Source organism: Mastomys coucha, unplaced genomic scaffold, assembly GCF_008632895.1.
Source record: "Mastomys coucha isolate ucsf_1 unplaced genomic scaffold, UCSF_Mcou_1 pScaffold8, whole genome shotgun sequence".
In the NCBI taxonomy this organism is placed as follows: Eukaryota; Metazoa; Chordata; class Mammalia; order Rodentia; family Muridae; genus Mastomys; species Mastomys coucha.
In genome coordinates, this window is record NW_022196914.1 from 51,556,842 (window position 1) to 51,584,674 (window position 27,833).

Here is a 27,833-nt window from a genome sequence, read left to right on the forward strand (position 1 = left end):
AAAAAAAAAAAAATCCCCAGGGGATAGCCAGTTTATCTTAACCTTAAGATAATTCACAAGATTTTTTTTGTAAGTAATTTAGAGGCATAGTTTTCTACTTCTTTTTATTTTTAGACACTTAAGAAAACTGAACACAATAACATACCAGATAGTATGGATAGGAAAGACAGTAATTAAAAGATGTGATATTCAGCCAGAAGACACACAGAGGCCTGGCAGCACAAGGCTACATGGGTGGGGGGGCACCACTATGATAAGCAAATATGTGGTAGAGGCTTGGGAGAGAAAGAGAAGTTAAATGGTTTGTGTTCTAGGAAGAGAGGTAGAACTGGAGACTAGGGGGTAGTAAGGATCAGCCTGATGTGAGTAGCCTATGCTCCCATCTGAGGCCCTGGTGATGTCCCAGCCAGTGCTGCTGCTGAGACCCATGTCTGAGTCCATGGCCCTGCAGCAAGAGGCAGGAGTCTGTCCCATGTTACCATCAAAGGCCAACTGCATATCCCTGGTCTGGTCTGGTGTTTGAAGCCATGTTGACATCCAGAACATGGAAGGGCAAATCCTGCCCCTCACTACGCCCCACTACCACCACATCCCCACCCCTCACAGACTGCAGCACTCAGAGAGAGAGGCAGCATCTTTCCTGTGAGGCGCAGTAGAGTTGGCTCTGGTGGCACAGGTGCAGGTGAGCCAGCCCCAAGGGTTATTGGCACTGGAGAGCTGCCCCTGCTCCTTTCCAGGGGTAAGTGAGAGACCTGGTACCGGTGGCAAGGGCACAAGAGAGCTGGCAGGCTGGCCAGCTTAGCTACCACCCAGGCACAGATGCAGGGCACCCCAGCATCTACCCCATCTATGAACTGCAGGAGTGAAGGGGTGGTCCTGCAGATCCAAAGCTGCAGGATCTCCATGACACAAACGAACAACAGGATATCTGGGAGGAGTCCTAGTGAGGATCCAGTATGGAGAGTGTAGTAGAAGCCAGAGGCCTTAAACCAGACCAGTGACTTGCAATGAACATCTGCATGTGAAGCTGCTTGGACAAAAGAATGTACCGTGTGACACACTATGACACATTATAGCTTCCATGGCAAGAGGTTTTGTTGTTGTTGTTGTTGTTGTTGTTTCTTCTGTTTTGTTTTCCTTTGCAAGTAGGGTTATAAACGCAGAGGGCAGATATGGAGGGATGGGTGGGATTGGGGTGCATGATGTGACATTCACAAAGAATCAATAAAAAGTTTTTAAAAAGACATGATATATTATTTGAATAAATGGTTTTATAAACAAAACGTTAAGGCAATAAAGAGGTGACCACGGACAGTATAAAAGTATAAAAAGTTGCTAATTAAAGGCATTAGTACTGGGCATTGGTGGCACATGCCTTTAATCCCAGCACTTGGGAGGCAGAGGCAGGCAGATTTCTAAGTTCGAGGCCAGCCTGGTCTACAGAGTGAGTTCCAGGACAGCCAGGACTACACAGAGAAACCCTGTCTCGAAAGAAAAAAAAACAAAAACAAAAAGAAAAAAAGAAAAAAAGGCATTAATATACATAAACTGTAGAAACTTTACCTTATCATGAAATGCTAAACTATTAGGTTAGTTCACAGTTCTCACCAGGACTGTGAGCCCCAACAGCAAACAAACTAACCATTTCAGACAGACGGGCCCATTATAAACTCTCAAGATGGCAATACTGAAGCATTCCTACTTAGAAAGACTCTTCCTTCAGCACCCCAGAGGCTGGCACAGCCACTCACCAATGAAATATAATGGAAGGTGAGGCTACAGGGCGAGAAGCCATCAAGGGATATTACCAAGCAATGCTGACCCCAGACTGGGAAAGACCGTGAGGTGCTGACACAGCAAAAGGGAGAGGGTTCCATTTTGAGCTAACTTTGGGTTTAAGGCATTCCACAGGAAGTATATCTGTGAGGCTTATGAGAGACAACTTTTAAACGGTTCTACTAATAGCAAAAATTGGCTTAAGTTGACATCTGCAGAAATTTTCAACTTAATCATCTGACAAAATAGTCAAATCTTAGAAATAGATGTGTGCGTGCACCTGCTTTTCTCATTGCAGTGCATAAAAATATTCTGAACCCAGACAGGCTGCAGCACTGAGCTTCTGGGTGTCATTTGACTACATTGATATCCATGTGATAGCTGGAGTGCTGGTGTTCTCACTGGGGAGATTAGTAATGCCTCTGATAAAAATGTTCATTTCTTCTCTACAATATTGGTAACAAGAAACTATTTTTGATGCCATGGAAGGAAGCAACTAGACTCGCTGCCTCTGTGAGGTTTCTGGAGCTAGGCTTTAAAGCCATAAAGAGATGCTCAAGATAAAGAGATCTTGAAAAGTTCAAGATCGTTAATATCCTTTAATATTTCTACTAAGCACACCTTATTGTAGGAGAAGTGTAGTTCCTTTTGTCCTTCAGATCCAGTTTGTCCCTAGGAGTGGAGTAGTTAGAAACTGGGGAAGCCTGAGGAGCTCTGAGAAGCCAAGGAAGTCACTGGGCTTCCATAAGATCACAAGCTTAAACCCTGGGCTCTGATCCGGAAAGGCCATCATCAGGGACTGTCGGGTGGATGCTCAACCAACTGAGGAAAAGATACCAAAAAAAAAAAAAAAAAAAAAAAAAAAAAAAACCTATTAGCTGTGCATAGGAATAGTAAAAAAAAATATTCTCAGTGAGTTTCTTCATTTACCATCATAAAAATATGGGGGAAGGGCTGGACTAATATTAAAGATGTCACAGAGATAATTAGGACTTCATAATTATAATGCAATAGCCCAAGTTCATCTGATATTTGGTAGACACTATTCTCATTCCTTTTCTCAAATGGGACGGACATACATATCAATCCTCCTCTCAAGGTTTGGGGATTCTGGAGAAAGGAGGTACAAAGACTATAAGAGCCAGAGATGGTGGATAAGTCAATGAAACAGTGTTTTCCAGACACAACAGGGCAGTTCATAGGTGGCAACTGTGAACTCAAGCCAGAAGAAATCCCAGCATGCAGTGGGGAGGATGGGTACAGACCAGACCTCACACACACTAGCTGAGGAGCTGGGAAAGGGGAGTCAGTTTTCATTAAGAGTGTGACCCCTGGTTGGCTGACCACATTCCAGGGCAGCACGACCCCCCCAAGTCTAGCTGGGCAACACAAAGGAGACTGGGTGGGGAGAAGAAGAGGAGAGAAAGGAGACTGGGGGAAGATGAAAACTGAAAGATGGATCGGAAGGGAAGGTGCAGAATTTGATTAGGGGATAACTTGTATAAGGTGATGAATGTATCCAAAATATAGTATATAAAAGTTTCAAAGTAGTAATAAAATACTGTCTAAGTGAGATTATGGTTTATTCCTCTTTTAGTATTTATATAGCATATACACATAACAATTATAGTATATGATTTGAAAACAACTACTTTCTCCCATAAACCTACCCTTGGGCTGGAGAGAGGGCTCAGCCATTAAAGGCTAGATTCACAACACAAAATAAGTCTACCCTCAAGTTTAAAGAGTCAGGGCTCAAACATAGGTCTTGTTTTTTATTCTACCCAGAAAGCATGAAAGATGAATCACTGGTTTGATCTCTATTTTACATCCTTAGTTTCTGTACTTCTTCTTTTGCCCCATTAATTCATTTTATTTATTCACTTTACATCCAGATCTTAGCTCCCTTCCCTCTTCCCAGTCCCTCCCCTAACACAGTTCCTCCCTCCCCTTTTCCTGTGAGAAGGGGGAGGTACCAACCTACCCTGGTACACTGAGTCACCACAGGACTAGGCATATCCTCTCCCACTGAAGCTAGACAGAAGCCACAGGCAGGCAGCAGAGTTAGAGTCCCCCACTCTGCTACACACACTCATCTACTCCAGTCACATCCAAAATATCGGGGATAAAATCCTGATAAAGGATAAGAGGCAATAAGACCCCAAAAGGGGTTCTGTGCCTCCTGGATTTCAGACTAGTCACTGGTATCCCCTAACTCAGACATGTTCCAGATTAGTCTTTCCAATCATCAACACGGCCTCATAATTAGGCATAAAGGTACCCCAAGAAGTGATTCGTAAATAGATAAGATTGGGCACTGTGTCTTGGCCGACACAATGTTTCTAACCTATCCCGGTTTATCACCTAGGTTCCCATAGTGTAATCTCTCTCTAGGATACTGCCTTCCCAGAGCTAGCAATAGAGGTCGAGTACATTCCTTAGGGCAATAGATAGTTTATGGTCTTACGTACTAGAGAGTAATTGAGGAACTTCCACTCAAGGACATAGCTAGAAGTATTAGGTCAGGTCGGAACTCCCCACTGCCTGCCCCGAGCTAAAACCAGAGAATTAGCAGGAAACGCTAGATTGAAATCTCCTGGTCATTGCTTCCAGTAGAACCAGAGAATTAGCCTAGGAATATCAAAATACCTTAACAGGGAGGGCTCCACTCCTCTTCCTCCTGCTTCACACCTAGCTACCACACCCTGCTGTAACCCCCATCTGCCTACGTGACTCTTGACATTTGCCCTGCTTACTGTATGCTACTTAAACCTGCTTTTCACTAGCATGAGGACTGGGAGAAGAAGAAGGACTTGGACTAGGACAAGGAGAAGGTCCAGCACTTGGACTCGCAGAAGGACTAGCACTAGAACTTAGATGGGCTAGGACTCAGATTCATGCATCCCACAGTCCCCCAGGTCCAGAGCGCTTGGGCCCGGGGGATGCAGCACCAGTTCAGAGGAGATAGCTGCTGCTTTAGACCCAGTATGTTTCAGATAGCCTCAGATGTACCTCAACTATTGAGCTGCCAGATTTACCATCTCTCTTTTGCAATGATTGTAAAAGTCTGATGCCATTTCTAAGAAATACATTTAGATCTTATATTTCATGTGTCGTCTCTGCCGTCATTTCTTCGCCTATGCCTTGTCGACTTGACTAGGACCCCCGTTTCTCCCGCGGGTTGAGGGAGGCCCAGATCGGCCAGCCCGCGGCACCACTCCAGTCATTGGAGGACCTCCACAAACACCAAGCTGCACTTCTGCTACATATATGCAGGCAGCCTAAGTCCAGCCCCTGTATGTTCTTTGGTTGGTGGTTAAGTCTCTAGGAGCCCTCACGGGTCCAGATTAGTTGACTCTGTTGGTCTTCCTGAGGAGTTCCTATCCCCTCCTGGTCCAACTCTTCCACAAGACTCCCCAAGCTCCATCTAATGCTTGGCTGTAGGTCTCTGCATCTGTTTCAGTCAGCTCCTGGGTAGAGCCTCTCAGTTTGACTCATGTCTGCATGCCTGTACTTCTAATAGGACTTTTTATTTTTTTAAACAAAGGTCTCCTTCCTATTATCATCCTCAGTAAAACACGGTAAGAACTGGCTCAGGATTGTGATAAAGACCTATCATCACAGAACTCAGGCAGTAGAGACAGAAAAATTACAACTTCAAGGCCAGACTGGACTACAGAAAATGACTCTGGCAATAGCTTTCTTCCTCTTTCCCATTACTTCATCATGTCTTTCTTTCATCTGTTTGTTGACTTTAAAAAGCTATTGCTATTGCCCTCGATGGTTCCCCAGATGTAAGTTCCTATTGCTGAAGATACCTTGACCTTCAGAAACACAGCCTAAAGGCCCCTGAAATGGAGCTGACCTGAATTCTTCCTTCCTGAGAACTAGCTTTCATGGTACCAGAAGTCATCATGCAAGCTTGTAAAGGAGGGAGACAACCAACAGTTCTACACAGCCTATGATGTCTATGAAACACAGAAATGACAGCACAGCACAATAGCTCTAAGGGTGTAGTAGTGGCATGCATACTTTGGCTGTAACCACCAGCTCTTTAATTACACTAAAGACCTGTTCAACAAGAGGGAAATTACGCCTGGTACTGGAACCTAGCTAACTAGTCGGTTCTAGTGAAGGCATCGTCATCGGGGAACCTACGACCTTCACTAACGTCTTCATACCCACAGTAAGTGTAGTCTTTATTCCACAACAAGGAATCTTCTCTGTGCTACACATGGAGACCAGTTCCAATGGGTGCATCTACAAACCCCTCCCACACCTAAGGCTTAGGTAACATCACAGAAGAAGGGGTGGAAAGACTAGACGAACCAAAGGATTAGGGACTTTGCAGTGAGATAGTGTCTCCCAGAAATGACAGGAGCTACAACCATAAAGTTTCACCAACATGACTGCCCAAATGTGAGCTGAACAAGGAGAACTCCAATGAACACATCAAAGTGGAAATAGAAAAGCCCACAAGGTCTCAACCCTAAACAAAGGCTCAGGGATCTGTGTGAAAGAAGAGGCAGAAAAGGCTGTAAGAGCCAGCAGTGTTGGATGCTTCCACAGAAGCCGTGTCTTCAGGACAACAGGACTGATTCACACTTGACCTAAGAGACTGGCAGCACACACAGGACCTGCATGAAGTATTACAGGCAACCAAGAAATGCTGAGAGCAGGACACACAGTGTTTCCCAAGAAAAAATATCCAATACTAAATTGTCAATCCTGAAAATATGCATACAAGTAGCATTATATAGACTGAGCAGGTTATATTTAGGACTATTTATGTATATACATGAACATATATATGCATGTTAACGACAATTGATAAAAACAGAAGCATGATTTGAAAGAGAGACAATGAGGAATATAGGAGGGGTCAGAGAGAGAAAAGGGAAGGGAGAACTGTTGTAATTATATTAACCTGTGAAAGGAAAAAAGAGAAAATGCTATTCTTATTATTTTGGTATGTTAAATATATAAGAACAGCAACTAAAACATGAAAAGATTTGTAATTCTGTCACAAGAGTTCTATATATGTATGTATGCATGTGTTTGTGCTCATGTACATTCCCCATTATAAACTGTAGCTTGCTTTTTCCCCACCTATTCCCATGAAGGCATCTTTCATATTCATTATAAATATATATATATATATATATACACATGTATGTATATAATTACTTACAATAGAATAGTGATATTCTGAGTGTATTTACATACATAAAGTATAACTGAAGAAATAAATTACAAAATATTTGTAACAATAATTATAAAAAATTTAAGCCAAAATATTTTAAGCTAAAAATATTTTACATGTATATATATATATAAAGAATAACTATTTGCTGGTAAAATTACTTCCAGGTTTTCAGATCAATACATCTATAAATCATTGATATTATTTGTTGAGAATCAATTTCTGGATTAGGAATTGTAGAGTAAATTTTTGATGCACATTACTATACCATCTTCCAGAAAAACTGTGACAATTTACAACCTCGTTAATATGTATGAATACTGACTGTGTCAGACAGATACCATCACTCCTTCTCTTCTTTGAGAAAATGATAAATTAAAAGGAATAGTATTTCTAGATCATTCCAATTAGTACATTTTTCTTAGCACTGAAACAAAAACTTACTTTGTACATTTGCTGGTCGTTGTTATTTCTCCTTTTGTCAACTGCTAGTTAACAAAAGCAAACAAATAAAAATACTCATCTTAGTTTGAATTTATATGTTAATTTTTTACTGACTTATAATACTTGCTTTATATATTGGAGGTTTTAATTCCCAGGCTGACATTCTGTCTTTCAACCTTGTTTACAGTGTCTTCTATAATAGTGTCATTTACATTTAATATGATAGTCTCATGCCATCTAAAATTATTACATTTGTGATTACTTCAAGTTCTAGTCAAGGAGTGACAGGGACAAGATTGATCTTTCCATCTGAGACAACTTATACACTGGAGAAGACATATGAAAATGAGTTTTTGAAAAAAATGTAAAAAACCAAACAACAAACTACAATTCCAAAGATACGAAAAAAAAAAAAAAAAAAAAAAAAAAAAAAAAAAAAAAAAAAAAAAAAAAAAACAAAAAAAAAACAGGTGAGATGTAAGACTGACCATCCTACTGACTACAGAAAGTATTCAGGCAAGTGCAGTCAAAGCCTTCCTGAGTGGAGGTGATTCAATTAGGAATCTAAGGACGTCAAGATAGTTAAGAGTTAACTGGGAGTAACAAATCACTTTTTGGTTGGACTTAAGGCCCACTCTGTGAGGTAGAATCCATATCCAATACTGATAAAGTGGCCAACGATCTAAGACTACAACCAGCCATAAGCCCTAAGGAAAACCTCCTACTGTTATTCTTCTAAAGATATAGCAAGAGATAAAGATGCATATGAGAACCCACGATCAGTGGATTGCTCAACTCTCAATAGAGAACCTTCTTCCAGTGAATGGTATACACAAAGACTTACAACTGGACAATGTGCAGAGAAAGACTTTGGAACACTGAGCCCTAAATGGGATGTCTTCATCAAAATCCTCCCCAACAGGCTCAGGGTTCTGTGTGTGGAAGAGGAGGCAGAGAGACTGTAAGAGCCAGAGGTGGTAGATGATTCCAAAGAAACAGCCTTTCAGACACAACAGGACTGATGCTCATGTAAACTCACAGAGGCTGTGAGAGCATGTATAAGACCTGCACAGGAAAACCAGACAAAATCTCAGCCTAAGAAGAGAAAGGTGACACAAAATCCCACTACTTGAGAGAAAACCAGTTTACTCATAGTTCCCCAGACATCAGCCTTCTTAACTAAGCCATTTGGGCTAAGCACATCAGGTGCCACGCCATCTAGACCTTCAATTTGCTCTTGGGCCTTTATTCCCTATACTAGTCCAAGGCAATGGGGCCAAGAGATCTTAGAATGAAGGCCCTAAAACTAAGAGCCAAATAAATCTCTCTCTCCCTCTCCCTGTTCCCCTCTTTCTCTCCCTAAACCCCTCCCTCTTTTCCTGGCTATCATGAAATAACTAGTTTCCTCAGGGAAACTGTGTGTGTGTGTGTGTGTGTGTGTGTGTGTGTGTATGTGTGTAGGCGAAAGACTGATTAAAATATATTGTGCGAGATATATTTAATTAAAAAAGAGTTAACTGGGTGAGGAAGATAAGAGGTGGAGTATAAAAACAGTTACTAAATAAGATAAATGTAGGCGTATACATATATTAAAAATAAAGTAAAGTCCATTTAACTGTTGTGTTAATAAAAACTAAGCCAAGAACAGCAGCATGCTTCTTTAATACCAGTATTTAGGAGACAGAAGCAGTTAGGTTCTCTGTGAATTCAAGGCTAGCCTGGCCCATATAGTGAGTTCCAGGCCAGCCATGGCTATATAATGAGACTATAAATGAAATAAAATAATTTCTAAACCCACACAAATAAATTTTTAATTAATAATTTTCCAAATTAAGTAGTCAAAGAATCAGAGAAAACAGATTTGCACACACACGTGCACACACAAAATTTACTCGGTTAAGATTAACCAGGTCAAGGAAAGAACCATCCAAAAGAATTAAAGCTAAATATAGCTGACACATACACAGAACTGAAAATAGTTCAGGCTCCCGACAGCCATACTTCATGGGATCCTGGGTAAAGTTCCTAAAGAGGTTTTGCCACAGTGAAGGGACCAGTAACTGCTGTGACCCTTCCTAGCCAGGGTGACAAGACTCAACAATCCACACACTGCAGAACAAGCTTCAGGAATGCTTACAGGAAGAAGAAAATGTCTAGCATTCATCACAGTAAGATTCACCGGGATCCAGTATCTTATCAAAATCATCAGGTATAAAAGAAAGCAAAAACTTAAACCTCACACAGAGAAAAGCTATCAACCGAAGCCAGTGCTGAAACACGTAAACAAATCAACACGGTTGTTGCTAAGGTTTAGGTAAATGCCTTCCAAAGGAACAAGTGTTAAGGACATAGTTGTCAGCCTATAGTTCTACTGGGAGGTGGTAGATCCCCTATGGGGTGAGGATTACTGGGAGGAAGATAGTGACTGGAAGCAGGCCTTTGATGGTAGCTACCATATGTACCCATCAATGTATTTGAAGATTATCTTGATTTTAAAAGACTTTGTTTGTTCTGTACTATAAATCTCTCTCTCCCTCTCCCTGTGCTGCTCTTCCTCTCCCTAAACCCCTCCCTCTTTTCCTGGCTATCTTGAAATAACTAGTTTCCTCAGGGAAACTGAAACATAGTTTTCCCTCCAGCTACTAGTCCAAGTTCAGTGACCAAGGATGAGTGTAGAGAAGGGCCAGAAAATTAAAGATGGAGTGCTGCTTCCAGATGTGACATATTTTATTCACTCTATCCTGGCAAGAGCATGAGCCCTGTCAAGGACATTTTATACTGAATCATACAAAAGTGGATTCTTGCCAAAACTACTTACATAAGAGTTAGATAACAGTCATTTATGAGTATTGCTTACTCATAGTTCCCCAGACATCAGCCTTCTTAACTAAGCCATTTGGGCTAAGCACATCAGGTGCCATGCTGTCTAGACCTTCAATTTGCCCTTGGGCCTTTATTCCTTATACTAGTCCAAGGCAATGGGGCCAAGAGATCTTAGAATGAAGGCCCTGAAACTAAGAGCCAAAATAAATCTTTCCCCTTAATTTACAAAAGCACATGGTAACCTTATGTGTTGGCACATTCCTATAATCATACATACTTGGTAGGTAGAGGAAGGATAAAGAGTCCAAAGCCATCCGCAACTACACAATGAATTTGAGGTCAGCTTGAGAAACAAAAGATCTAATCTCAAACAAACAAACAAATGACCAGGTGGTAGATCTGGCTCATACAAGATCTGGCTAGAGGGCTGGAGCAAAAGCTGAGCATGTTAAGAGGAAGCACTGAGGACAGATGACAGACAGACAGATGTAGATGTATTCATGCAAACATACATCCATAAGTACATAGATAGATAGATGATAGACAGTTTTATATATACATGAGAGATGATTAATAGATAAGTATATATTGATAGATAAAACAGATGGTAGATAGATAGATAGATAGATAGATAGATAGATAGATAGATAGATAGAAAGATTGACTGATAGATAATAGGTAACATAGATGATAAGATAGATTGATAGATAATACTTGACAAGATAGGTGATTGATTTATTGATGAACAGAGATAAGACAGATAGGATAGAACAGATTGATAGATAACACAAAGATAAGATAGATGATAGATATATAGATATATAGGTAGATATATATATAGATATATATAACAGATAGGTAGGTAGATAGATGGGATGGATGATACATACATAATATACATACATAGATGATATGGATTTTTCAAACATCTCAGTAAAACTTCTACATATGAAAATGCTGAAAAGGATTACGAAAAAAATCAGACACTGAAAAAAAATCTTAGTGAACTTGATGAAATAACAATAGAAACTACTAAACAACAAACAATACGAGACATAGTGAAAATATTAGGCCAAAGTCAGTGAATGTGCAGGCAACTTCAAGCAGTCCAGTATGCCTGTAGCTGAAGTACCCAAATGAAAAGGATGGGGAAGATAGGCATTTTTAAAATTATAGCCTCCCATGTTTAATAACCTCAATAAACAGTAAGAACAACATTAACACAACTACACCAAGACACATCCCAATCTTAAGTCTTAAGGTCACCCAGAAAGATATTGCACATCACTAAACAGTGTCACCATGATGGCAATATTAGAAACAAAGACCTCTGAGTATATTTGGATATTAGATTTCCCACAGAGAGAACGGTTTCCACGAAGGATACCTTACCACTTCCATATCACTCGCAATGTGCTGGTGCTCCTTATGTGGTGGACTCTGTTTACTCATTGCTTTATATTTGGGTGATCTCGGAACTTATTTGGACCAGTGGAATGTGTAAGAGCCTTGTCCACCCCCAAAACCTCACAGCTTCTGCCTTCAGTCTCTCAGAACCAGGTAGGCACCACATAAGGAAGCTGGGGCTAGACAGATAACATAAGGAGACCCCAGGGAGGGAGAAGTCATAGTCTCGTAGTCTCCTCAGCTCTGGACAACCTATCAGATAAACCATACTGAAGGGAATCAAGAGAGATCAACAAGGACCTGCTCACCTGACTCTGAACTCTTGAGAAATAATGAATGAGTGTTTTTTTTTAAAGCATTATGTTTGGGGAAGGTTTACTATTCACTAATTGCTAACAGAAACATGCCTTTGATTATCAGTATCACGGGTAGAAAGTCTTTATTGTGTCATATTATAAAAATATAAACCACATTTTCATTTAGTTCCTGTATACTTTAGTTCTGTATATTCAGATGTTAGATTTCCCTTGTCATATGATAGGAACATGTTATGTGGAAACTTCTGGTTTCTTTGGAAAGTCAGTTATGTCAAATGATGTTTTGCCGGGGCCCAGAGGTGAAAAGATGTTTTGCTAAAGCAGACACATAAAAGGACACATGATGTTAAGAACGAATATAAATACAACCCAACAGACAGTGAACAACACTGGATGATATTGGTATGCCTTGCCATTCCTTACTGGTCACTGTTTAATGTGACTTCATAGAAAGAAATGCATCAAAAAATTCCTGGTGATACTCTGGCAGCTTTTTGCTGCTTCCACAGACTTGGGCTGATTGGCAGAATGAAGTGGGACTTTCTGGATCTGTCAGCTGGTACAGACTCATGTAGAGTTTTGCTAAGACAGACTAATATGGTGTTTTGCTGAGGCAAGACCCATGAGAGGACACTTGATGTTTGGAGGGAGTATAAATAGGACTCAACTGACAGTGATGGAGGGCTTGCATAGCTAGCTTTGCAACGTTTTGTTGGTCTGGTGTCTGCTGATCTTCACTTGGTTGAGAGAGGCATGGCAGAAAACTTCTTCTGGCATCCCTGCCGGTTCTGGTTGCTCTTGCTCACTAGTGCAGATTCAGTGGAGGCCTGGCTGTTTCTGCTGCATCATGCTATTGCTGCTGATTCATGTTTGCTATCCTGACACTACTGAACTGAACTGCTGGTATCCTGACAACTCAGGTTGGATTTGCTCCGAAGAACGATTTCTAAACACTTCCCCCATATCCTAAAAACCTTTCTTGTCTATTACCTCTGGTGGGTGGTGGGCTAGAAGGGAGGTTAAAGCATTTAAGAATGCTTATTAAAAGTAGGTTTTTAAAAGTCTAAGCTCACAAACATGACATCTCATCTTATATTTCCCAGTAGTTATTCTAACAGTATTTAATAAATAGCTTGACTTTTTCATATTGTTTCTATAGTATATCTTCTTTTAACTTATTTTTTAAATAAATCTTTTTATTTATTTTTATGTGTATGAGTACACTGTAGCTGTACAGATGGCCATGAGCTCCGGCCCCACTCACTCCGGCCCCGCTTGCTCTGGCCCACTCGCTCTGGCATAATACACTGTAGCTGTCTTCAGACACACCAGAAGAGGGCGTCAGATCTCATTACGGGTGGTTGTGAGCTACCATGTGGTTGCTGGGATCTGAACTCAGGACCTTCAGAAGAGCAGTCAGTGCTCTTGCCTGCTGAGCCATCTTGCTAGCCCTTTTAATTTTATATAATATATTTTGATCATACTGTTTTCCTTTCCTCTAATTATGACAGGCCCTACCCAATACCTCAATGAGTTCAGAACAATACTTAAACTCACTTTCCTAGAATTTATGAAACAAAATTAGTAAGTTCCTATTTTGAAAATCCATATTTTCATTTTAAGTATGCACATACATTTTATTATTATATATTCATTTTCTACATTTCAAGAAGAAAATCAAAAACATGTGTTTTCCAACATTTTGACATGGAAACAGTCTTATTTAGAAAGCTTTTTAGTACTGTATTCAATGTAATATAATTTTACTGTACTAATTAACCTTGGTCTTGTGATGTGCTTGCTCAAGCTTCCCAACTATTATTAAGCAATGACCCTGAGTTGTTCTACTGGAAATGCTTCTTGGGACATCTTCATTGATGTCTACTCCTAGGACACAAAACTCAAGTCACTTTTTCCTTTTTCAAAAACTATGGGGAAAAAAATAGATCTCGTTAAAATCTAGGTAGGATTTGTCAACTGCAGGTTCTCTGGTAGCTTCTCAGTCCCACAGTATGAACTCTCTAGGAAGATCTACCATGGGAATTATTGTAATGGCAATTGATTTTGATTTTTCCCACATTTCGTGGGGATAGGGAGTCTTTTAAAGTCTTTAAGCATTAAGGATGGTATTATGGGGCTGAGGACAGCTCAGAGGTAGAACTTTTATTGGATGGGATAAGCCACCAACTCAATCCCCAGCAAAAGATAGCAGTGGTGCAATGGCAGTCTTAGCTGTTAGTATCTGTTTTCAAGTGGCAAAACTTCTCTACTCTTCTTTTAGTTTATATCATAAATAGGTTTTGTACTTTGCCAAACATTCCTTCTGTACGACAAATACAACTGCATGGTTTTCCCCACTTACACCGTTAATGTGGTATATGGCTCCAATTCATGTTTTAAAGTTGAATCAGCCTTCATCCATGGTACATATATACATACATATTTAAATTACTTATTTTATTTTTTATGTGTATGAGTGGTTTTCCTATATGTGTAAATGTGCACCACATGCATACCTGATGACCCCAGTGGTAAGAAGAGATGGTCAGATCCCCTAAAACTGAAGTTATGTATTTGTGAGCATGTATACGTGCTGGGGATGAAACTCAGGTCATCTGCAAAAGCAGCAAATAATCTAAAGCACTGAACCATCTTGAGCCCAGGTCCTTTTGCATATCAACTACCTCTATTTGTCAGTGCGTGCACAGGAATTTTGTGGTTCTGTTCACAAAGGCAACACAGGTCTGTGGTTCTCTTGTTTACTGGTTTCTTTTGGTTTTGAAATCAGTACAATACTAGAATGAAATGAAACAGAAAATGTTCCCATGTTATCTAGTCTCTGACAAAAACTAGATGGATTTTTGTCCTTGTTTGCCCTTATGTGTGTGGTACGTTTTCCCTGTATACCAGATATTCCCTATACTATCAAAGTGGCCAGGCTTTTCATTGAGCTTTTGTTCTGAATACTTCACACATACATATGAAGGCATAATACTCATGTTACTCATGGAACTATTTACAATAGACAACTTATAGGCTCTTATGTGCCTATTGGTGAATAAATGGATAAAGAAAATGTTACACACACACACAACAGACACACCTACACTGGAATGTTATTCAGCCATAAAAACAAGAAAATGCATGTCACTGCAGGAAAATATACTAAATTAGTGATCACCATATTAAGCAAATAAGCTAGACTCAGAAAGACAAGGACCCATGTTGTCTCTCATATAGAATTCAGATTTTAAACAGAGACATTATTGTTAAAGGGTAGTTGAGGGAAAGTAAAGGGACCAATAGGAATGAGAGAGGGACAAAGAAAACGATGAGGCTGTGATCAAGGCATACTATAGTATAGGTCTGCATGCAAGGATCATCAAATAGTAAGAACGATTAAGAAAACAGCCATAATTTCCCCAATTTTTAAAAATTTTAACAATGATCACAGCAGGTAAAAATTCATCAACTAAGGAAACAAACTTTTCAACAAGAACAGCTGAGCATCAGGAGGTAAAGCCACGATTCATGTCTCCCTGGAGAGTTCTCATGACCTAGATTACCTCAAGAAGCAGCTCACCCCCTTTGATAATGACACAGATCTCAACAGAATAACCCCATTCTCCTCATCATGGCTTTTTATTTTTCTTTGTCCTTGATACTTCATTTCCAAGCAAAATTATATGACTAAATTTTTTAAATACCTTTAAATTAAAGTTCAAGTCTGAGCATTTGGAGGAGTTAATGTACATTGTGCCAACTTCTGTTATGATTACTCCTACATCCAGTCAGTGACCAAGGCACTCCATTCTTCCTTTAATCCAAGGACTTAGACTAAGTAAGAGAGGTGCCTACATAAAGCCCCTGTACTTCCCAGGGGAGTCATAAGAATCCCATTTGCTGCTATTTTAGTCTCTTGAAAAATGGATGAGGATGAAGGCTACCAGCTAAGAGATCAACTGTCCTGAAAATAGCATGTGGTGGAAGCCTTCAACAGCCTCGTGAGGAGGAGAGAAGATGGGGAGAGGGAGATGGGGAGGGGAGAGGGGGAGAGGAAGATGGGGAGAGATGGGAAGAGGGAGAGGAGGAGAGGAAGATGGGGAGGGAGAGATGGGGAGGGAGAGATGGAGAGAGGGAGATGGGGAGGGAGAGAGATAGAGAGAGGGAAGGGGAGGGAGGGGGACAGGGAGATGGGGAGGGGGAGATGGGAAGAGGAAGATAGGGAGAGGGAGAGATAGGGAGAGGGAGATGGGGAGGGAGGGGGACAGGGAGATGGGGAGAGGGAGATGGGCGGGGGGAGATGGGGAGAGAGATGGAAAGAGGGAAAAAGGAAGCAGGAGAGAGAGATGGGGCAGGAGTTGCAAACACAAGAGAGAAGGCGAGGTAATGGGGTTGAGAGACAAAGACAGAGACACCAAGGTCTAGCCTCACCTAATTCAGTAATCTCAAACACTCAAGTGAAAAAAAGCCAAGTGATGTGGAACATGTAGCTTACACAGAACCTAGTGGCAGACTGTTTTTTAAAGCTACTAAATTTTTCAATTGTTTTGTTGTTGTTGTTTGTAGCAATATGTAACTAAAACACATACTTAAAATCCAATCATTCTGCCACAAATGAACTACGACTAAAATAAACAACTGTTTTTTATTCCATTCATATCCCTAAAACTATTATTTATTTCATCTATGATTGCTGTTTTTCATGGTGTTTATTTTGTTGATTTTATTGCCATTTAATTTGATTCTATTATTTTATGTCATAAACTATAATTGCATTATTAGTAACAATAACCAGAAAACAATTTTTCTTTGTAGAATCCACACAATTGTTTACTGGAATATGTGGTTTACTAAAAAAAATTTTTTTAAAATAAGGATAATATCTTGATTATTTTTCTCTATACTAGTTAGTAATAGAACTTATTTACTAAAGATTGAGTAATGAATTGGGAAGTGATGGGAAATGAACATTTGGTGAAATTCAATCAAACAATTTCATGGAATCCATCACTGACCCATTTAAGAATTCTTAAAGTACAAGAGGACTTTTGTTTTACATCTATTGTTTGTCTGCTTAGAATCTGAAGCTTTTATTCTAATTCAATATTATCCATTCTAGCCCATCATTTCTCCATAATAAATATTATAATTAACTAACAATCAATTCAAAAAAACAAAATAATGACATTTTAAATGCATTTCTGAAGACCTAGTAGGAAATAATTAGAAATAAATGTACTAGTTTTTAATATAGCTTTTGAAAAAATATAACTTTCTAAAAGCCTTTTCATACTATTCATTATTTTTGCAAGTCCTTGTATTCTTTGTTAGCTTAAGAGAGCAACATTCTTTTAAAAACACACTAGGTACTTACTAAGATGCTAATCTGTATATATTGCACTGATATAATGTTTAACTGTGCACTTAGTTATGTCTGTTTAACTTCCAAAGCCAGCTTCTGAGGACAGCTTAGTACACTGCCTGGGAAGTTAAGCATGTCTCTACCGCTAAGGTACTTACTCAACGGGCTCCTGATGCGCCCTCCAGTCCATAAAAGGAAGTGTATTCCTATCTATCCTCTTACTACTTTTGATAAAGAACACTAAGTATGTTGCAAAAATCTATAAACACTTTGTCTTATGTTTATTTAAATATATCTATATAATGTAAGTGAACATACACACAAATACATGACTTAAAGGAAGTTACATCTCTTGGTATGATAATGCTTTCCTAACAGCCATTAGACTAACAAACACTCCAGTGCCAGGTATGGGAAACCTCACTTCAAGTTGCTGGTCATGAGAGTCCAAGAGACCCCAGAAAACAATCCATGCCATTGCTGTTAGAGCTGGAAAATAGAGCTGGAAGCCTTCAACCAGAGGACGCTTTTTCAGAATCCAAACATACAAGGAAGGCTGCTAAAGGATAAAAGCGACTATTAGTCCTGCCTAGCTATGAAACATGAACCACAACCATGGGGTAGATGTCCCCATTCATGGATACCCCCCAGGGGCAACAGTGGCTCTTATATCTTGGTGGTAACTTTAAGTGGTACTTAAGGCCCACTCAATAGGAGAACATTCTTGCCTGGTACTGTAAACCTAGCCAACTAACCATGGCTGGTGAGGCCATAGACCCAAGAGAAGAACCCACTACTGCCATTTTCCTAATCAAGTATAATTTCTAACTTCATTCTAAAAGTTATCCTCATACCTATAGACAAGTATAGCTCTCACCCTTGTCAAAGAAGCTTTTCTTGTAACAGAGGGAGACTATCACAGAAATCTACAATTGGTCAAAATGCATATAAGGGACGACTGTGGAGTACACAACCCCACCTGACACATCTACACCCAAGGCTCCAAGGCTGTCTCACAAGAAGGGACAGTAAGACTGTAGGATCAGAATAACTGTATCTCCTTTGACAGGGAAGCTGAGGTTACCTGTACTTGTCCAACACAATGACACGTGGACATTCTAATGTGGGTGCGAGAACTCTCACAAGCACTGCCTCTCAATGAAAAGCTATGGGCAGTGTATTAGTCAGGGTTCCTATTCCTGCACAAACATCTTGACCAAGAAGCAAGTTGGGGAGGAAAGGGTTTATTGAGCTTACACTTCCACATGGCAGCATTGAATCGCTAGAGACAAGGTGATCATAGTTATTATAATGGACAGCATAGACAAAACAATGTCTATAATGATATAACCCGTAATGGTCAGCACAGGAGAGGTGAAATTTACAATGGCATGACTCGTTTGGACCTTTGGTCCTGGCTAATCAATCATGGTGTTTCCAGACACGAAATAGAAAGGAAGCCTACTGCATATCTGTTTGACCTGTATAAGCAGAAAAATTCTCAAACAAAGGAAAGAAGGGCTACATTAATAGCTCTGAGAGGGAGGGTCAGCCTTCTCCAAGGACAAGCTTCTTTGGAGGTTCTCCAATCCGAGTGGGCAGCTCTAAACACATGCACTCACAGAACACTAACTGGATCCAGCAGGCTGTATTTAAATATGTAATACATAAGAGAGGTGGAAGTGATTCAATACAATACTCACAGATAAAATTCAAAAAATATATAACTAAAATAACTAAGAATGAAGGAATGAGCAGTGCATCGTGGCACAACCCTATAATCTCAGCACACAGGGGTAGAGGCACAAATTCAAGGTCATCCATTATCACAGGGCAAGTTTAAAGCTAGCCTGTGCTAACCCTGCCTCAACAAAACCAATAACAGGGCTGAAGAGATGGTCCAATGGTTAAAACACTTTTTGCACAGCAAGGTGAACCTGCAGTCCAGACTCCACAGAAATGCCTGGTGAATATGGTAGTGAGCCTGCAATTCCAGCCACGAAGGAAGGGGCAGGAATCCAGCACACACTGTCTTTTTTTTTTTTTTGGTTTTTCGAGACAGGGTTTCTCTATATAGCTCTGGCTGTTCTGGAATTAACTCTGTAGACCAGGCTGGCCTCAAACTCAGAAATCCACCTGCCTCTGCCTCCCAATTGCTGGAATTAAAGGCGTGGGCCACCACCACCTGGCAGCACACACTGTCTTATATGATAGACCTATCAGCAAGCTCCAGGTTGTATTGAAAGACTTTACCGCAAAGAATAATGAGAAGAGCAATTCTGGGAAGACAACAGTATTAATCTGGAACGTGCATGCACATCCATGAAAAGGTGCATAGATGCATATACCCTCCATGCACACATGAAAAGGAAAGTAAAAATGAAATATTACTAATATTTAATAAAATCTACCTTAGCTTCAATGTATTTATAGTATACTTCTAAAAGACAAAATAATGTAAAGGATTCTCAGCCACACAATATACAATAAATAAGATTTAAAATAAATTAAGCATTTTTAGAAATTCTCAATAGGTTTTCAAAATGAAACTGCTCATGAAACATGTTGTCAATAAAGGAACTGAAAGAAAAGAACGAGAGCAAGTTCAGCCTGCTTATGTACCCATGTACTGAGCTACTTCTGGTTCAGCCAATGAGAACGTGTGTCCCAGGTTGCTCAACTACACCCCTCACATTCTCCCTGCTTCAGGACTCCTCACATGGTGCTTGGCTGAATCCCAGGCAGCTCAGACAGCCATAAAGTACCATAAAGCTTTTCTTTTTCTTCTCCATAAGGCACTGGAGTTTGGGCTCACTGGCAGGACTCTCTCTACAGCTCATCAGCGGATAGATCCACTAACACAATTCCCGTGTTTCACGCCTACCCCAGTGGGTCAAAATGAGGACACTTTCCAGAGGTACAACACTGAAAAGGCTTTCCTGGTGTTCCATACAGCAGTGTTGGAGCAACCAGATGGTCATAACTCTGTATAATAACATCGTATGCATGAATCACCGAGTAACACCAAGGAGGTGAGACGATCAGGAATGTGCATCCTTCATATAATGTAAGTCACACAAGTTCAGTACTGACATTCCAGCCAACTGAGAAGCTTGAAGATGATGGAAGAAAAGCAACTGCATAACACTTAAGTTAGGAAATCTGTGTCTCCCTGTTGCTAAAAGCCATCATCCTGCTGCACCAAGATTGCCATCCCTCTAACAGCTGACCAGGAAGAAGGGCGGCTCCACTTATGTGCCCTGCAGTGAGTGAAAGACCAGAATCTGTAAAACCTTGCCAACAAAACACTCCGGACAAGTGCAAAATCTATGAAGTATAAAGAAAAGAAAGTCTTACCAAAGAAAATGCTTACCAAATCACACCAAAGAAAAGATCTTACAGCTTAGTGTAAAGAAATAATCAATTGAGAATGAAGTGTCCCAGAGAGGATTCTGGCTTCCTTCAAGGTCATTCCTGACAGTGAGGCAAAGATATCCGCAGCACTGCCTTTCAGACTCAGCACTGGAGAATGCCTAGGGTCCTTACTTAATGAGTTCACTAGCTGAGCTTTGTCTTAATATAAGTGGTTGAGAGCTGGAAAAAAAATTTTTTTAAAAATCTCAGCTCAGTGAAGAGTCTTTCATAGCTAAAAAAATATACTTATTTTAAAGTAGTGGATACTACTTTAAAAGTAGTATCCACTACTTTAAAATAAGTATCCTATCTGAAAGCTACTGAATATTATCACAATGCCAGTTTCCCTTGTTTATTTACCTGCTCAAAATCTATATGAAGTTGTTTTTCCTTCTAGCTGCCCCCTTCTGTCATTGTTATCCCTGTCTCACTAAGGAGACATCACTTACTAACTCTGAAAGTCTCTCTCTCAAAGTCCTGAACCAACAGACTATGAAGAAAGATTAAAGCTAAGCAATCTGAAATTCAGGCTTAATACACACAGAGAGACACCCTTTAATATTAGAGTGTACTTACACCACAGAATTGAAAAAGAACTACTGAGTCTTCCTTGTGACTCAAATATGCACTATTCTAATACTTTACTACAGAGCAATTCTAGTTTAAGTTATTATTCTCCAAATGGAGTTTTTTGTTTTGTTAATAATCTTGCCTAGCTTTCCAGCTACATCAATATGTATCATTGATGGGGTTAGCAAGATGACTCAGCACATGAGCAGGCCTGAGAGGGTGAGAGAGCTGGAGAGCTGGCCCTACCACTTGTTTGGTGTGAGGTGGTAGGTACAGGGTTATACCCTCCCCTTCCTCCCCTAGCAACCTGCAGGCACCAGGAGAGCTGGACCTGGAGTCATGAGAGTGGGAGAACTAGCCCTGCCCCATCACTGGCTGGAGCACTTCAGAGAATGGGTCCTGCACCTCACAGTAGAGCTGGTCCTGATAACAAAAGCAAAAGTGAGCCCCAGTCCCAAGGGTGGGAGAGCAAGCAAGGCAGCAAGCAAGCGGGAGAGCTGGCCCAGCTCCTCACAGGCTGCAGCACTTGGGACAGCAGGCCTTCTACCTTGACTGGGCAGTACAATGGAGCTGGCTCTGGAGACATGGGTGCCAAGGGCATGAAAGCAGGAGAGCTGACCCTGCTTCCTGCTGATGGAGGCATCTGGTGGCCTAGTCAGAGCAGGGCTGGAGAGCTCACCTTGGTGGTATAGATAAGGGAGAGCCAACACGTTGACCAGCGACTACCCAGGCCCTGATCCAAGGGCTCTCTGAATTGGACCACTCTGAAATCTGTATCACTCGTGAATGGTTGAAATGAATAAAAAGGCCAGTCCTGTTGATCCAAAGCTGTAGGATCTCCATGACACAGAGCAGCAACAGGATAACTGGGAGGAATCCCAATGAGGATCCAATATTGATGATGTCACAGAAGCCAGAGATATCAAAGCAGATCAATGACTCACTGCAATGAATATTTGCAATGAATATTTGCAATGAATATGTGTGGGCAGAAAGATATTCTTTGGGACATACTCTGACATAGTACAGCTTCCACAGTGAGATGTTTTTATGCTTTATTTATTATTGCTGTTTGTTTGCATGTGTGTTTTATTTGGGGGAAGGGGTTACCAGGGTGAAGGGTGGATATGAGGGGATGGGAAGATGACCAGGGCCGGGGTGCATGATGTGAAACTCACAATGAATAAAAAGGTTTTTTTTTTTTTAAAAAAAAGTTACTAAAAGTGTTTTTTTCTAAGACTCTCCTAATAATGCTTATAAGGCAAGAGTTAAGTGGTCACATAACCAGGGATGAGTGCAACACAGGCCACCAGGGTAGATCTGTGACTTCTATGGCACTCAAGGTTTTTAGGATATATGAGGAATGTCTGCCCTTTCTTTAAGCATACATTTACACACATACACACACACACACACACACACACACACACACACACACACACATGAGCGCGCACACACACAAATCAAGTTAAATTAAATTTTAACATTTAAAGATACCATAAAATTCTACATCATATCATTCAATAGAGCTAGAAGATTCCAGTACAGAAAGGAAAAAAAGACTAAGACAAGGAAAGGGGGGTTGTGTGTAGCTCTCTTGGAAAGTCACCACTGCCCACAAGTGCTTTCAGGTGTCCTTGGACGTAGGTACTCAAAACTACCTGTGGAGGGGAAAAAATGAGGTTAAGCAAACTACAGGTATTAACTTCACTTAGTTAACGGAGCATCATTCAGTATGCAGAAGTAATAGCTTATAAATTAAAGCATAACCAGAGAGCCTAGTGTACATAGCTAGTCAGAATACAGAGACATTCTAGCTTCAAAAGGAATTCCAATGAAAAAAATTGCTATTTAGTTACTTTCCTTACTAAGTAGACATAAATATAAAATGATGCTAATAAGTCAGTAGTGTTTATTACAATAATTACAGACAAAAATTCTAAATTTCCTAAATATAATAAAAAGTATAGTATAAAACATCCAAAATACAAACAACCTATGCTAAATCATTTTTAATAAGATCAATAAAACTGAATATAGTCAATATCATGGTTTTACTTGGATGTTGGATATTGATTCAAAACTTCCTTTCATCTCTTTTGCCTAAATGTATCCAGACACAGAAAAATGCCTCGCCTAACCCCTCTCTGTGCTCCCACAAGCTCTCTGTCTAACCTCTCTCTGTGCTCCCACAAGCTCTCTGTCTAACCTCTCTCTGTGCTCCCACAAGCTCTCTGTCTAACCTCTCTCTGTGCTCCCACAAGCTCTCTGTCTAACCTCTCTCTGTGCTCCCACAAGCTCTCTGTCTAACCTCTCTGTGCTCCCACAAGCTTTCTGTCTAACCTCTCTCTGTGCTCCCACAAGCTCTCTGTCTTGCCCTCATGGTAATTTCCAGGCATCTGCCTTAAACAAAGAGTCCTTGCTGGCACATGCTTGTTGTTAGCCAGTATTTAGTTCTCTCTTTCTGCAGCTAAGACAGAGCAACCATCTGCTCCACACAGCTTTTCATTCCTATGATAGCTTTCTGCTCTTTCCTTTTCCAACTCAGAAACAGAAAGCAAGAGAGAAAACAAAGCACCATAGGTCCACAAGAAGCTGCAGAACACCCAGGAGAGTTTCCTCCCAATCAGGAAAATGCTTCCTTAGCAACCCAGTATCTAAGGCCAATTAACCTCCCTTCTCTATCAATATTCAGTTTACATGGAAGCCCTTTTTGGTTAAACCCCTCAGTTTTATACTGAGCTTTCTGGCGGAGAAAAGGGTGCTTCTGTCTTAAAGGGGCCAGAGCCTTTCTCCTGAATGCCTTCAAATGCAGTAGGAACTTTAAACTGTGTTCAGTACTTTCCTAATGTGATGCAAAAGCCTGGAAAGAGAAACAGTTCAGAAAATAAGGGTCACTATCAATATGCGCCAAACATGAGACTACAGGATCTATTTTCAAAGCAGTCAGCACTTGGGTACCAGGGAGAGTACACGATGCAGAAAGGATGCCCTGTAGCTGTCGCTGGTAGATACTCTTGCAGCCTGATTTATGTCCTTTCCACACAGCCAACAAAGCCCAGTTACCACTGAATAACCGTAATCTCAGCAGAATTCCAGAGAAAAGATGGACAGAAGATGGAAACAAAGACAGCAACAGAACTAAGGAATTTCCTTGTGACTAAGAAATTTCAGAAATAATTCTAGCAAGAAACTGGCATTTCAAGGACATAAAAATTTCACCAACTTACAGAAAGGTAGTTTCACACAGATGTATAGTGAGGAGTCTCTCCTGCCCTGTTTTCAAGTGAGAAACAGAGGCTGTATTTTCTAATTTCATAATTAAATCATTACATTATATTTTAGTTAAGATAAAGAAAAATTATATGAAGGCCACCAGGCAGAATGGCACAAGCCTTTAACACCTGACAATGAGGAGGCTATGTAATAATTTTAAAGTTTCTTTAAACTTCAATATAAAAATATAATATTATATTTCAAATGTATATTGAAATGTGTCATAAATACTAAACCTTCCATTTTTGTTACAGCATTAACAAGCAAAGTTATCTCAGGGTGATTCCTGCTACAGTGGTGATGTGGGACTTCAGAATCAGTGTATCCCTGAAGTTGCAGGGCTTGCCAGCATCCAAAGTTCTATTCTACAGCAGTAAAGCTGCCCTAAGGTTGTGCTATGAGAACTAAACAAATGTTAGTCCTTGGCTTCCATAATCCCACCTATAAGGCAGTGTTAGAAAGGCAGTAGTTCTCCTCCAGCTGAGGTGTCTCATGATGGGGAGACAGGCAAAGAAACCAAGTGAGATGAATCACTCACAACAGCATGTGCATTATTTCCAGGACGGAATGAATGACAAAGACCTGGGTTCCTATCAGTATTCGAGACCCTGTTTACAGAGAAGAGGTCTGAGGTTTAAAAAGTTTCACTAATATCTTCAAATTCATGCAGTGAAAATGAGTAAATGCAGATATTTGAAACCAAATATACCCAACTCCAAAGATTTGGCACTTCCTACCATGCTGGGCCATCCTTCCACACAAATCCCTTGGCAATCAATCCCATTACACTCTCCTCCACTGATGATCGCCATCACTAAGGTCTAAAGGCTAGAGTCATCAAATGTGATGTATAAGCCATCAATGAGTTCTGAAGTCAACTGGTTGGACTTGACTAGTATTAAAACAATAATGGAGTCGAAGAGTAGCTCAGGAGTAAGATCTGTTTCATCAACAGATTTTCAGAGAGGTTTGTGTATAGTCCTACGTTCTGAGGTAAAATGAATTTTTTCACTCAAGTTTTTTTTGTTTTGTTTTGGTTTGGTTTGGTTTGGTTTTTGTTTTTTTTGAGACAGGGTTTCTCTGTGTAGCCCTGGCTGTCCTGGAACTCACTCTGTAGACCAGGCTGGCCTCGAACTCGCCTGCCTCTACCTCCCAAGTGCTGGGATTAAAGGCATGTGCTACCACCGCCCATTTTATTAGAGAAAAGTTCGGAGGGCACTAGTCTTAGAAGACGATTTTGTACAACCCAGGACATGGGGAATGTATTAAGGCCAGGGAGCCCCTTAGGGCTCAGCCCTCTCCTCTTAAATAACAGTAAGAAATACCAGGAAGGAAGCTACTTGTCAGCCAAGGCTGGAACAGGAGTAGCTGGCATCAGCATAGGAGGCTGCTGATTGTATAATTACACACCTCCTTCACAGCAGCCCCAGTCCATCAAGCAGATAGTACAGTTTATTTTTTTACAGCACTAATTATGTAATTATCCATAACATTAAATCATCTCCACCTGATTTGGTCTATCACAGATTTCCTGAAACATTCATTTGTTTATTACTTTTTAAGAGAACACTAAACTACCAGTCATATGTAAAGTTCCAATGTGGGAGCTGAATAACATTCTCCTATAAAATGTGGTTTAGGTCCTGATACGTGGTTGATTGAAATTTTGTTTTACTATATCTTGTCATGTCTACAAACAACAGATTTTCACAATGCATTCTCACTTTATGATTTATTATTTCACAAAATGCCTGGTGTGGAGCAGGATAGATAGGATTGCTATCCTACAGGGGATAGACACTGCCATAAAAAGACGTACCATAACTTAAAACTTCATTGTTGTTTAAAACATTCTTTCCAGAATAAAATTCACTCAGGATTATTTCCTGAGAAGGTACTACGAAATATGCTACGTACCCTGAGCTTATGAACATGTTGTTCAATAAGGAAGCTATAACTCAAAACATATGGCTTCCACTCAACTGCTCCCCAGCACCTCGGAGCAAAGTCTGGCTTTGCTGCTGGCCAACACTGGCAATCGCCACAAGCCACCCAGGAGACTCACCAGACACCTTCTGAAAAGCAAGAGGTCAAGAAGAATGAACAGACAAGGAGCAGGGCCAGGAGAGAGCATGGGAATCACAGACCCATAGGGTTCTCCATCCACATATAAAGACTCCCTCTTGTCTCTTCAGCAACTCCTGACACCTATCTTCACAGTGATGTCCCTCATACCCATGAACTGCAAAGAAGACCCAGTACGTTCCAAACTGGTCAGAGCCATCATTCCTGATCTCCTTCATTCTCTTGACTTTGTTTCTCATTTTCAGCCACATCTTCTGCCTCTAGATTACCTTGCTTTGCATGGGTTTGTCTTCAATACTTCATAAAGACCATGACTTATGAAAGAGTTTACAACTTTAGCCATAGCGTAATTTAGCGACTTGCAAGATGAACAAAAAGAATTCATTTCTCTCAGTGTTTTGCAGACAAGAAGAATTTATTTCATAAGGAAAGGCTTGATTAATGTTTTAGTTATGGTTTCTACTGCTGCAACAAAATACCATGACCAAAAAGTACGTTGGGAAGGAAAGGGTTTATAGTTATACCTCCTTCATTGCTGTTCATCACCAAAGAAAGTCAGGACAGGAACGCAAACAGGGCAGGAACCTGGGGGCAGGAGCTGATTGATTCAGAGGCTGTGGAGGGGTGCTGCTTCACAGGGCTGGTTCACCCTGCATTTTTATAGAATCCAGGACACCAGCCCAGGGATGGCACCACCCGCCACTGGGCCCTCCCCCATTGATCACTAATTGAGAAAATGCTTTATAGCTGGATCTCATGGAGGCACTTCCTCAATGGAGGCTCCTTCTTCTCTGATGACTCTCCTTGTGTCAAGCTGACATACAAAACCAGCCAGTTTAATCAAAATAGCCAAATGGTACAATAGGTCAAAGAAGATGAACACCAGAATGGTTAAGTCCAAGACTACTAGCAACAAGGGAGACGCCTTCCATCTCTTGACATTAACCTAAGGTAAAAGAAACCACTGAGGTTAGGATTAATGATAAAGATAGGAAAGGTGTTATAATTACTTACAAAATCTGGTAGTAATGGAGTAAGACAGGCTTGTAGAAGACGACAAGCAGTAGAAATACAGGTTGTGGCATAAGATTCGGGCTTAGGTGCTGCAGCTACTGCTAAAAGCACCCAGATCCTAGCAAATGCATCACTTTTC

At 40.5% G+C, this 27,833-nt stretch overlaps 1 protein-coding gene across 7 annotated transcripts in view; it reads right to left on the minus strand.

The window, feature by feature from the left end:
• Atg10 (autophagy related 10) overlaps nt 1-27,833 on the minus strand; it is a 277,555-nt gene that overhangs the window by 161,501 nt on the left and 88,221 nt on the right. The window lies entirely within an intron of this gene.